Here is a 12,689-nt window from a genome sequence, read left to right on the forward strand (position 1 = left end):
CATGGAACCCAAACCCAAACATATAGCATACCGGAACATGGTCCTCAATCCCATAATTATATTGCAATATGGAAACCGATCCAAGTTAGTCATGTTGGAACGTGGTAATCGATCCAAGTTAGTTATGTTGGAACGTAGCAACTGATCCAAGTTATGCCGAAACGTGGCAATTGTTCTCATTCACACACCACAATCACAATCAGAAGTATATCATCAAGATCATACATTCAACTCATGACTTCATGAAAATCATCATTCATCTATGTCATTTACAACAAGTGTGATCAACATTGCAATATTCATGTATATACAAGTATCATAATGAAGCAAGAATAAACGTACATCACACAATCATAGAATCATAACCATCACCTACCTCGAAACAAGATTGAAAACCTAAGAAACTTGATCATTCCCTTTCAAGATTCGTTCCACTTATTCTTGTCTAAAAACAATCATAATAACACAATAATCAACAAATAATCGCTAATTACCGGAAACTATAACAATTCTATGAATGCTAGATCAAATCTATGATCCCAATTATCCAAATTTGGGTTGTTTTAACCATAGAATCTTTATCAAAACCCCTCCCCATCAATATAAACCCATTCTATTATGTTCTACACATCGAAAATGGATTCAGGGACTGAAAAAGCTTACCTTTAGCCTCAAGAATGGTGAAAATAAGTAGAAGTCGCTTGGGGTTCGTTCCTTAGCTCTAATAATCAGAAAGTTCCAAATAAGGTTATTTAGGAGTTTATTAACCGCGTTGGCCCGTCACAGAGGCCACCACCCCGCCGTAGCAGCCCTGCCAAAGCGGCAAAAAGTGGTGACAAGGCGGCATTATCGAACTAGTGAGATATTTAAAGAAATCCAAAATCCCTATTTCACAACACACCTTGAACCCACGACGCTTAGTAAATACCCTTTATGCTAAGATCGATTTCAGGAGTTTTACTCAACCAAATTCAATCTTGTAAAGTCATACAATTTCCTAAATGAGTGATATAACTACTCATGTAATTAAAATCATAAAATACTTCACCTAATGGTTACCGTATTATCCTACACCTAAAAGACTATGATTTTGTCCAAATCTCAACAATGTTGGATAAATCCAAATACTACGAAAAAAAATTTCATCCACAAATTTTCCCTGTTGGCATTTCTATAATGAGGGGAACACATCGTTATAAAATTATCTCCAGCTCGTTTAAAAGACTCATCATCATAAGAATGTTCTCCCTAACCGATGAACCTTCATACATCTTAGTGTTTAAGAGGGCCTTCATGGATGTCTGTTTTGTAGCATGATTTTGCTCTCCGAACATCTTTGTTGCTCCCCTGTATACAGCAAGTGTAAGTGGTCGGTCAAGTAATATAGCTTCTTTTAGAAATGAGTTATCGTTCTCAAGGTACTTATGATCAACTTATATTCAAATTGAATTCCACAATTAAAGAGAAAAGTAAATACTATCCATGTTGATTGTTTTATGGTGAACTATGACTAATATGTACTAATTTAAAGTAAACAATAGTGAAAGACTTTGATAATGTTTCAAGCAAGATTAAAAAAACTTCCAGGGCTGTAGCATATAGTGAATGTCATGCATCATATTATCGGCTTTGAACTAACTTCAATTGTCAAATTACTACTTCATAGGGTTGGTAGTATGATCCGGGTTACACACCTCTCGTTGCCTACCCCAGTTAGCTATCTAACTACATCATTGAGCGGGGATAAATAGACTAACTGGCGAGCATTTATATATCATCCTATTTCGTAATCAAGCAAGGTGTTAGTCTTCCTAGCATCACTCCTGGACACTAATCTCCTCAATTTAATGGGCGGACCGAGCTCTGTATATTCCTTGGTCTATCTAATCTCTCCTATGGTCAATTCAAGATTAGACACTATATTTATCTCTAGATGACTCGTTAAGAAATGGAAAAACAAGAATATTAAAGTAATTTGAATTGACAATCAAAGATTAATTCATAAAACCTCAAATATTCAACAAGTTATTCATAGCTACAGCCTAGAACTAGGGGGTTTAGCTACACATGTTGTTAATAATCAAGAAAAGATAATTATTCATAAACAAATCTGTAAAATAGAAGATTTAAGAGGATTACAAACTTGATTATTGCCCTTGCACACTAAACAAATGTCTAACCATAATAATGGCAGTCCTAGGATCTATTTATAATAGTGGATAAAGTTAAGAACAAATCCTACTTAAATTAGAACTCCTATTAAATGTTTAAAACTTGAAAAGTTGGGATTGGGATGGGGCGGGGCGCCTCCATCGTGCCTAACAACATGTAGGAGTTAACACATCCTGGCGCTACGCGCCTCAATCACGCCGCAACAAGGGCTCTGAGCAACAAGCCTTGGCGCGACATTCCCTCCAGTGCACCTCAAAAGAGGCTTTGAGTGACATGCCTTGGCGCGGCGCGACTGCCAGTGCACCTCGCCTAGGCACTTCATCCTTAGACAACTTTTTACATCCATCTTCTTTTACTTTTATCTTCATTCTATCTCCAATTTCTCTGAGAGTTCCTGAAATCACTAATCATGTGTGTTAGCTCGAAATCAAAGCAAACAACCACAACATTAAGCTAATAAACTAAAGATCGTCCTTTAACACCACAAAACCGTGGGCAAATATTGAATGCTAAGGCATATAAATATGTCTACGATCAATCTCTTAGAGATATTTGAGCATATCAAAAGCAGAAGTCGTAGATTGAAGTTGATGCTTCAAGACATTCACTATAGAGGCAAGAATGTATCACTTTGTCATCTCATCAGCCTTAACCCACTTATTATAAGCCTTTATCTGAACATCGGGCGCTTTTTCAGGTTTTTCGATAAGCCAACTCTTCAACTAGCATGTTACGTATGACTTTCAGAAGTAAGTACAACATCCAAATTTTGTTTCCAATCCACATAATTCATGCCCTCTAACTTAAAGATGTTATTAATCTGAGATATGTTTAAAAAGATCATTAAACATACATTAAAATATAAACAAAATTCATAAAAAAATATATATTCATGCACATGGACAATTAGATTCGTTAGGAAAACATAACTTTTCAAGAAAATATATGAGTCATACTAGATATTACTGTTGGTTATGTAGCAAGAGTTAATGGAAAATGGAGGGAAGATGAAAAGAGATGAACTTGGAAAGTTAGGAACTTGAAAAGTCTTCTTATACTTTAGTGAAAAGGCATTTCTTCCTCATCGGTGGTAAAAAGAAAAATAGGAGAGTTTAAATATAGAAACACTCCTATTAATTGTTAAAAGGGTTGGAAATAGGTACCCCTCTCGCGCCGTCACCGTCGTCGCTCACTCGGCTCGGCTTCGGCTTAGGAAAATAATTGATCAAGAGATTATTTTTAGACAAAGTTTATTTTTCTTATTCATTTAATTAATTAAAATACATTAAATGGCCTATAAGTTTCAATTACTTAGTTAATTAACTAACCCGACTCAGATCCGCACGCGGACCTTTTATTAAAAAAAAATTCCATTAGTTTGAATTTTACGCCGTTGAGAGTGTGTGTTTTCAAAGGTTGCAACTTTCAGGAACAACCATGACCGTTTGAAAGATTGCAACTTCCATGAATGGTGTGTGGATTCTGAAAGGGTTGCAACCTTTCATAACCAGTTCCTCTTGCCTATAAATACATTGATTGTTCAGACTTTTTCACTATGAATTTTCTGATTTCTTCTTCTGCACAAAAGTTTCTGACAGGGTTGAGTAGTTCGCTGACACCAGAATTTTGGGTATTAATATGCTGGTGATTGACATCATTATATATTAGGAGGAAATATTTCAAATCAAACCTCCAATACTAGAGGGGAATAATTTCCTTAAAAAGACAATGTACATTCAGTGGGTTTGATTTTTTTCGTTTTGTCTTTTTCAAGATTTTGGTATGTTTTACAGATTTTAGTTGTTATGAATTAATTTATATTCTTACTGATTTATTAAAATTTTGTTATTTCGTGTTTATGTAATGTTTGTTCAAATTAGTAATTCTGTTTAAAGCACATTGACAACAATTACAACATAAATTAGACAGAACTAACTCTGTTAGAGAGTAAAATGTTATTTTAATTAGGAAAATATCATTAATAAATTCATGTACTATGAACTAACATCTTACTCAATTGGAGAGTTAATAAAAGTAATAATTGGAGAGTTAATAAAAGTAATAAAAACAGAGATTAAAAACACAATATTAATTATATGAATTATATCCCATGTGGACCTATGTCAACATGTAAACTCATATATATAGTGTTATTTTTCAATAAAAACCATAAGGAATGAATCTTAATATTACCAAAACTTTAAAAATAATTTTTTTTAATTCTTCTGAAAATATAAAAACACCAAAAAAGTTATCTAAACAACCTCGAATGGCCAAAAAAACACCTTTATCACTGCATAGCAGTGTCTTCTTTATTGGGTCGTTTCCGATGAACCAACCAAATTATATCTAATATTGTGCTACAACCATAAAGATATTTGTTTAACTTCTTCAATTGTGAACTTATATTTATAATTTATAAGGATCGACAATTTCAATCTTCCCTGTATGAGCCAAGAAAATCCATGCACTAAATTGTCTACTATATAAGTAAAGGACACACATGTAGGTACAATATTTTATCTAACAGGAACGTTATAAAATCATATAAATAAAATAATCAGTCTTTACATAATGATAAAAAAACATTATCGGCTCCTATAATTATGGCCCCTAATTGGCCAAAATCCTATGTGATTCTAGTGGGGTGGCACTATGTGTGTTTTTTGGTAAAAAAAAAAAAGTGAAGTCGTTCCACTTTTTCTATTATGCTAGCTAAATCTTAAATGAGGCACAAAAGAACTATACAGTGATGGAACAAAAGTTGTTGACTGTGGTGTATGCTTTTGAAATTTTTTGGACCTGCTTTTGAAAGTACTTGTGCATACCAAACATGTTGAGATTTGGAGTAGATGGAAAACAAAGAGGCTAAACAAAGTTATAAGGTGAATCTTGTTACTTCCCGAATTTTATTTTGAGATGAACGATAAGAAGAGTTGTGAGAACTAAGTGCTAGACAATTTGTCTCACTTTGAATTGAATGGTAAGAATTCCGAGGAGATGGATGTTGATGAGCCACTCCATGATGATTGTAGTATGACTTTCTTATGGAATGATGTGCCTTGGTATGGTGATTTCACCAATTATCTTATTTGTGGCAGTTGTTCCGAAGGTCTAAATACTTATCAATAAAAGTGGTTTCACTATGATGTGAAAAAGATACTATTGGGATGAACCTTATCTCTTTAGGGAGTGTGATTATCATATGATTCGTCATGTCTCAGAATTTGATGTAAGACCCATTTTTGAAGCATGTCCTTAATTTTTTGTTGGACGGCATTATAATACAATGAAGACAAACTCCAATATTTTATAAAGTGGTTATTATTGACCAACACTGAGCCGAGATGCTGATAAATTTGTTAAGTCATATGACAAGTGTCAAAGACAAGGTGGGGTGTCAAGGCGACATGAAATACCTCTAAAGCCTATTTGGAGGATGAAATATTTGATGTTTGGGACATCAATTTATTGTGCCTTTTGTGAGTTCTCATTGAAAAAATTTACATACTCGTGTTGTGGACCCTTCCAATGGATGGAAGTTGTAGCATATCCAAACAATGAACTTCAGAGTGTGGTAAACTTCTTGAAAAATCATTATTCATAAGGTTTGGGACGCCAAAAACTATTTATAGTATGGAGAAGGGCCTAAAATACCCTTCAAGTATAGGAAATGGAACAAAAATACCCTCCTTCCATCTTTAGGCTCCAAAATATCCTTCCATCTACCTATATGGACTTATATTACCCTTCCACTTAACAGATTCTTTAAGAATAATAATCCATCCTTTCATTATTGACGTGGCCGTGTTTAATTGGCTGAATTTAAATTAAGCAAAAATACTTTCCACCATTAAAGATGTGGCTTCATCAGTTTCATACTCTCCAATCCCAGCTTTTCTCAATGGAGAAAAGCTCAAAAATCTCAAAAAAAGAAAAATTGCATTTTTCATAGCATTCTGATCAAGAATTCCTCAAATTATCCCAAACTTCTTCATTTCCTTAAACTTCGAAATTTCCTGCAATTCAATTGCCAATTACTGTTCATTCCGAAGTAATATGTGTATCGACTGACGAAAATCTTGAAGAATTGGTGAATTTGCAAAAAATTCCAAATGGGTATTCATAGATTTTACAAAAAGAATCGAATAATAGGGTGCTTATTCAAGACTCACCTAGAGTTTCTTCGTTTTTATGAATAGTTTGTTTGTTAAAGCTAAACATGTAAAAGGGGTTAAAAGGAAATTTTGAGTAATTCAGAGGAGAAGAAGGTATGCTATGTTGAGGAGGAGACAGAAAATAAGTAACAGTAAAAAAACAAATTAAAAAAATAAAAAGGATCTACATATTATAATACATATCATTTGAACGATATCTACTCGTAAAGAAAAAGAAAATCTACTCTATAAATTATCCCAAAGTTTATATCTTGAATCCAGCTTTAATGATTGAGAGAAAGTCAATTTGCAGAATGGAGAATTCTAAGTGAATCGGTAGAGTTTAGTTGTATCCTAGTTTAATTAGGAGAAATTATTATTTTTGGTTAATTTAAGTTTCAGGCAATTAAATGTTGTCACGTCAATAATGAAAGGATGATTATTATTCTTAAAGAATCTGTTAAGTGGAAGGATAATATAGGTCCATATTGGTAGATGGAAGGGTATTTTGGAGCCTAAAGATGGAAGGAGGGAATTTTTGTACCATTTCCTATACTTGAAGGGTATTTTAGGCCCTTCTCTGTTATAGTAATGGGAATATCATTTTCACAACTATATTTTTGAATCATTACTTTTCAAGTATCTTATCAAGCACAATGGCCCCTACCATTCGCAAGCTTATTGACAAGCGAAAGTTATTTATATTATTAGTTTGATTAAGAGTCCAAAAAGTCTGAAACATAATTGATAAACTATAATATGTACTGAACGTGCATTCTTTTTCTACCATTCAAGGGGATCTCTTTAATGGTCTTAAATTTCAACATCTTCATGAGGCATATGATGCTAATTACTTCCATTTTTCTTTGACAAAATAATTTTAATAGATTTTGCTTTTGTTGGAGCACTAATTTCCCTGCTTCAACTCTTTCAATTACTTCTACAAGAGGCTTCTTATACAATTATACCAACATAATACGACAATTGGACAACTATGAAAATTTTAGAAACAACCCTCTACTTCCATGAGGTAGAGGTAAGGTCTTTTTACACTTTATCCTCCCCATACTTCACTTGTATAATTTCACTGGTTGTTGTTGTTGTTATTGACAACTATGAGAATTATCAAATAGTTGAGTACGACTAAAATTATAGGGATTCAAAGAGTAGTTCTTGTATGAATACCTCATTCCTTTAATTAGATTTTGATATCAGCTAGAACAATAAATTGCCATGTTAGAATAATTTATTGAAAAGACTAAAAGTTACACTTTGTTGTGAGATTATAACATTGTTTTGAACCCCAAAAAGATATCAAAGTTTCAAGATAAAACAGACCGCTCAAAATTTATTGATAAGGTGACAAAACATATGAAACAACAATTGAGGAGGAATATATCACAAATTCTAACATCAAACATCTTCAAACTCACATCTTTATTTCCAATTTCAGACTTGCCACATGAGAAATGGGATCTCAAATCGAGTGGTAAATTTAGAGAGGTCATCATTGCTCAAACCTACGCTAAGATATATACATTCACAGTTCAAAAAAAAAAAAGTCAGCATCTCTATGTACATCAACTAAAGGGCATAAGCAACCTCAAAAAATCTCTTCATCTTATTTTTTGGCGCTCCTACTGTCCAAGTTTCATTTTTCTTGAAACAAAAATTAAGTAAAAACAATCTAAAAGTAAAAAAATTCCATCGAAATTTTTACCAAAGAATATAACATAATTTAATGAAGGGAAAAGGGACTAATACACCCCCCAAACTATTGTTATTACAAATACCCTTCGTCATACTTTTCGTTCATTAGAGCCCTTGTCGTCCAAAAACCAGTGCACAGTTGCCCCTCCCACCAACAGAAGACTTATTTGGTATATGTGGCGCAATCTTATAGCTCAACTCAGTTTGACCAATTATTTAACCCAAAATTCAAAGACCCACCAATTACCCGTTTAACCCATTACCCAAATAGTCCTCTCTGGCTGACCATCGGTCTGCGGGTGAAAAGTTATACTAAGGTCAACTCGTCTACCCAACTCTTTGTGACCATCGGTCTGAGTGCCTCAATTTGAGATGATAGAAACTGCATCTTATGCAAATAGAAAATCTCTCTAAGGTAAATCTGTGTCAATCTCTCTAAATTGTAGGTAGTCTAAATCGGAAGAAAGTGTACTGACTTGGTCGATCGGTGCACGATGACCCAGAAAAAATCAAGACCCCAAAAAGCATGTGGTAAACCTACAACAAAGTCCACGGCAATGCGTTTCCAATTCCACTTCAGAATAACTAGCTATTGAGACAAACCACCTGGTATCTGGTGCTCGTACTTCTTCTACTGATAGTTCAAACACCTAACCATGAACCGTGCAATTTCCCTCTTCATCTCACACCACCAATAACTTTGCCTCGTATCATGATAAATCTTCGCAGCACTGAGATGAATAAAATATCTGAAATAATAGGACTCCTGAAGAATTAGCTCAACAAACTCACCAACTCTAGGGACATAGATACGAACCTCAATCCTCAAAATTCCCTCAAGATCTCAAGTCTCCTTCCTAGACCCGCTGCTAAGAACCTTGTCATGAATCACACTCAATCTCATATCCTCGAACTATTCTGCTCGAATGAGCTCCATCAAAAAATATCTAGCCTCCATACAAGAAATACTCGGCCCAGCTCATAATATCAAGTCTAACCATCCGATTAGCTAAGGATTGAATATCTGAAGTCATAGGTCGCTCCTTCATAGCTAAGAAATACAAACTCCCCATGCTCACTACTCTCCAGCTCAAGGCATCTACTACCACATTAACCACGTGTCTCAAATTGATATCCCACTGGTTGAATATATACTGAAGATTACAGTGGTCGGTGAATTCCTCATAGTAAACTTCATATAAATAGTGCCGCCAAACCTTTAATGTGAAGACTAAGATCGCCAACTCTAAGTCATGAGTAGGGTAGCTCTTTTATGAAGCTTCAATTGTGTATAAACACAAGGAATAACTCTAACCTTCTACATCAAAACACAACCCATTCCAACATCAGAAGAATCACAGTAAATCATAAATCCCTGGTCGTCCACAAAAAGAGTCAAAATCAGCGTTGGAGGTTAATGGAGCTTGAGCTTTAGGAAGCTTGCCTCGCACTCCTCAAACCACTAGAAGAGAATATTCTTTTGAGTCAATCTACTCAAAGGTGTAATAATAGAACAAAACCCCTCTATGAACCGTCTATAATAGCATGCTAACCCGACAAAACTTCTAACCTCAATAGGAGAAGCAAGTCTTTCCCAACCACGGACTACCTCAATCTTTGTTATATATACCATGACCTAATCCTTGGACACCACGTGCCCAAAGAATGCTACAAACTGAAGCCAAAAGTCACACTTAGTGAAAATCGTTGATCCCTCAAACTCTAGAGTACAATCCCTATATGTTGCTCATGTTGCTCCCCTCTCCCAGATTAGAACAAGATGTCATCAATGAACACACAAAAAAGTCCAAATAGGATATGAACACATTGTTCATCAAATCCGTGAACGTTGTTGGGGCATTAGTCAATCCAAAATACATGACTAAGAACTCATAAAGCTTGTAATGAGTCCTAAAGGTAGTCTTAGTGATGTCAACATCCCTAATCCCCAACTGGTGGTAGCCCGATCTCAAGTCTATCTTAAAGAACATCACGACACCCTAAAGATGTTCAAATAAATTATCAATTTGTGTCATAGGATACTTCTTCCGAATGGTCACCTTATTCAACTGGTTGTAGTCGATACACATATTCAAGGTACTATCCTTCTTGTCAACAAATAGGATAGGAGCACCCTCAAAGAGATACACTCGATCTAATACTTCTCTTTAAGCACTTTCTACTCATCTAGAGCCATATGGTATGGTGGAATAGAAACTATATAAAGACCCGACTCAACATCAATCCCAAAATCAAAATCACAAATCAGAAGGAAGGCCAAGCTCATACTTACATATATACAACTGCTCGTTCTCTATGTATAGAGATAAATAAACATAATTACAGATTTTCTAAATCTAATTAAATGAATGAACCTATATATTTCTAAATCTACATTCAAGCTAAGACTATTAATGAAAATCTATTACAATTTAATATGTAAGGTAAGCAGATCATCTTATTAAATACTAGTTAAATCTAGTAAATTAGGTATTAAAGAATGAACTGAGACATTAATAAAAGTAATTAATTTTTATTTACTAATAATTTTTTCAAACTTCCTCTATATATCACAAAAAGAACAACACTTATGAATATAAGGGGAAAAAAAGAGTTTGTTACAAATGGGCTTTCAGATCTATAAACAATACGTCAAATTTGATGTCTTTTAGACTATGAATAATACTCTAGTTAAATCAATAATAGAACCAATATTTAACAATTAATAATTGATAAATTAATAATTGAACTGGTAACAATTAATAACTGGTAAATCAATAATCGAATCAATGACAATCAATAACTGATAAATCAATAATCGACAACGATAAAAATCAAAATCTCATGTGAATGGATGAAAAAGCTTGCAATGCCCATAAGATCATAGAAAATAATGAAGATTAATACCAGTAAATATGGCCAAAGAATAAAGGCATGATAAAAGCTTTTTAGAAAGCGTTTTACCCTCAATGAGAGACTTTCTAGTGTGAATTCTAATTTAATTAGGCTTTAAATATGTGAGTAATGGACACCGGATGAGAAATTTAAAAAAAAATATATAAGAGCCTATCAATGGAGATCTGTTACAATTTCATATGATGTGACAATAAAATTGTTAGATAATTATCAGATTAAATAATAATTATACCAAGATATTTACGAATGAATCTAGACACTGATTCTTTTTTTGAAATATTCCAATCTTATTTTTCAATGATCATCCACATATCACAAAGAAAACAAAATGAATAGAAAAAATATCAAGAAACTTCGGTGGGTTTTCAAGTATGTATACAATGCGTCGAATATGGTGTGTCATAGACTGTGAACTATATCTTGATAAAGTAAAATTAAACTTATAGAATAATTGGTGAAGCTTGGAACTTTTATGAACCCACAATTCTTTGTAATTATAGGATCTTATGTCACTCCTCGAGACTACCCCTAGACCTGACACGGTGCTTAGAGTCACAAGTTATCCCAAGTTAACCTCATGGAGTGATATGACACTAAGATAAACATAAATCAATAAAAAATTAAAACATGAACACGGAAGCTAAATATGATATATATATATATATATATAGAGAGAGAGAGAGAGAGAGAGAAAGAAAGAGAGAGAGAGAGAGAAATAACATAAGCAGAATTTATATTGATATGACTGTTTAAAATCCTTTATTAATATGAGTTGCTAGGACAAATCCCTTGCTAACTTCAACCGTCTGAAACTGAAAATAAAGATAAGGGTACTTGTCCTCAAAGTGATGGAGACGAATCACCAATACTGCTACTCACTTATCTGAGATAGCGATAACCACGAGTTGAATACTAACATCAGAACATGTATTATAAAACAATATAGACAAAGAGTGTGTTGTTAGTACTTTTTTGTAACCCTATAGGTGTGAATTGAGGAAATGAGAGTGTTACGTTTAATGATCAAAATTATTACCATCCTGTCCATTATTGCCTCCAGCAATATAGAATGGCACAATACTTGGTGTGGAGCCATCGATAGCATCATCATCAACAACAACAAGAAAATCCAAATTGTCAGTCTGTATAATCACATCAGTGACGTCACCCTTCTTTAGAATATGTTGATGCTTTTCCTGAGCATTAAGCCAGGAACGAAGAGTGAGTTCTTGAATGAACAACTCACATGTCTTAGCTAGCAAAACGGGTGATTCAGCAGCAATCATCTGGTCATCCTCGTCCGTCTTCATGAGCTTCTTGATAAGGTTAGGCGGGAGTAGATGATTGTTCTTGAACTCGTTATCGTTTTTCTCTCCGCTGATTTGTCCAAAACATCTCCAGTTGTTCTTGTTTATTCTTCACAATATTAAGTTGTGCCAACGTTGGGTGCGTAGAGGATTGAGTTGCATTCACTACGAGTTTATCAAAATTATTTTTCATGGTGATTTTCTCTTTATTCACAAGCTCAGACACACACAAAATGGAAGATTGATACATATATTGGTATACACACTGGGCGTTTTATATATAGAGAGAGAAAAATAAATCTCATTATAAATTTTTTAAATCATATTAAATGAATGAGACACTTCTAAATCTACATTCAAGCTTATTAATGGAATTATTTGTTATACTTTATTCACATATAACAATTGATTGTAAGTTAATCTTCTT

The 12,689-nt window shown here is 33.8% G+C and overlaps 1 pseudogene; it reads right to left on the bottom strand.

The window, feature by feature from the left end:
* Positions 1-11,971: 11,971 nt before the first annotated feature.
* Positions 11,972-12,512, bottom strand: LOC114075970 (annotated as a pseudogene).
* Between the last annotated feature and the right edge of the window lie 177 nt (positions 12,513-12,689).

The sequence above is a fragment of the Solanum pennellii genome, chromosome 2 (genome assembly GCF_001406875.1).
Source record: "Solanum pennellii chromosome 2, SPENNV200".
NCBI classification, from domain to species: Eukaryota; Viridiplantae; Streptophyta; class Magnoliopsida; order Solanales; family Solanaceae; genus Solanum; species Solanum pennellii.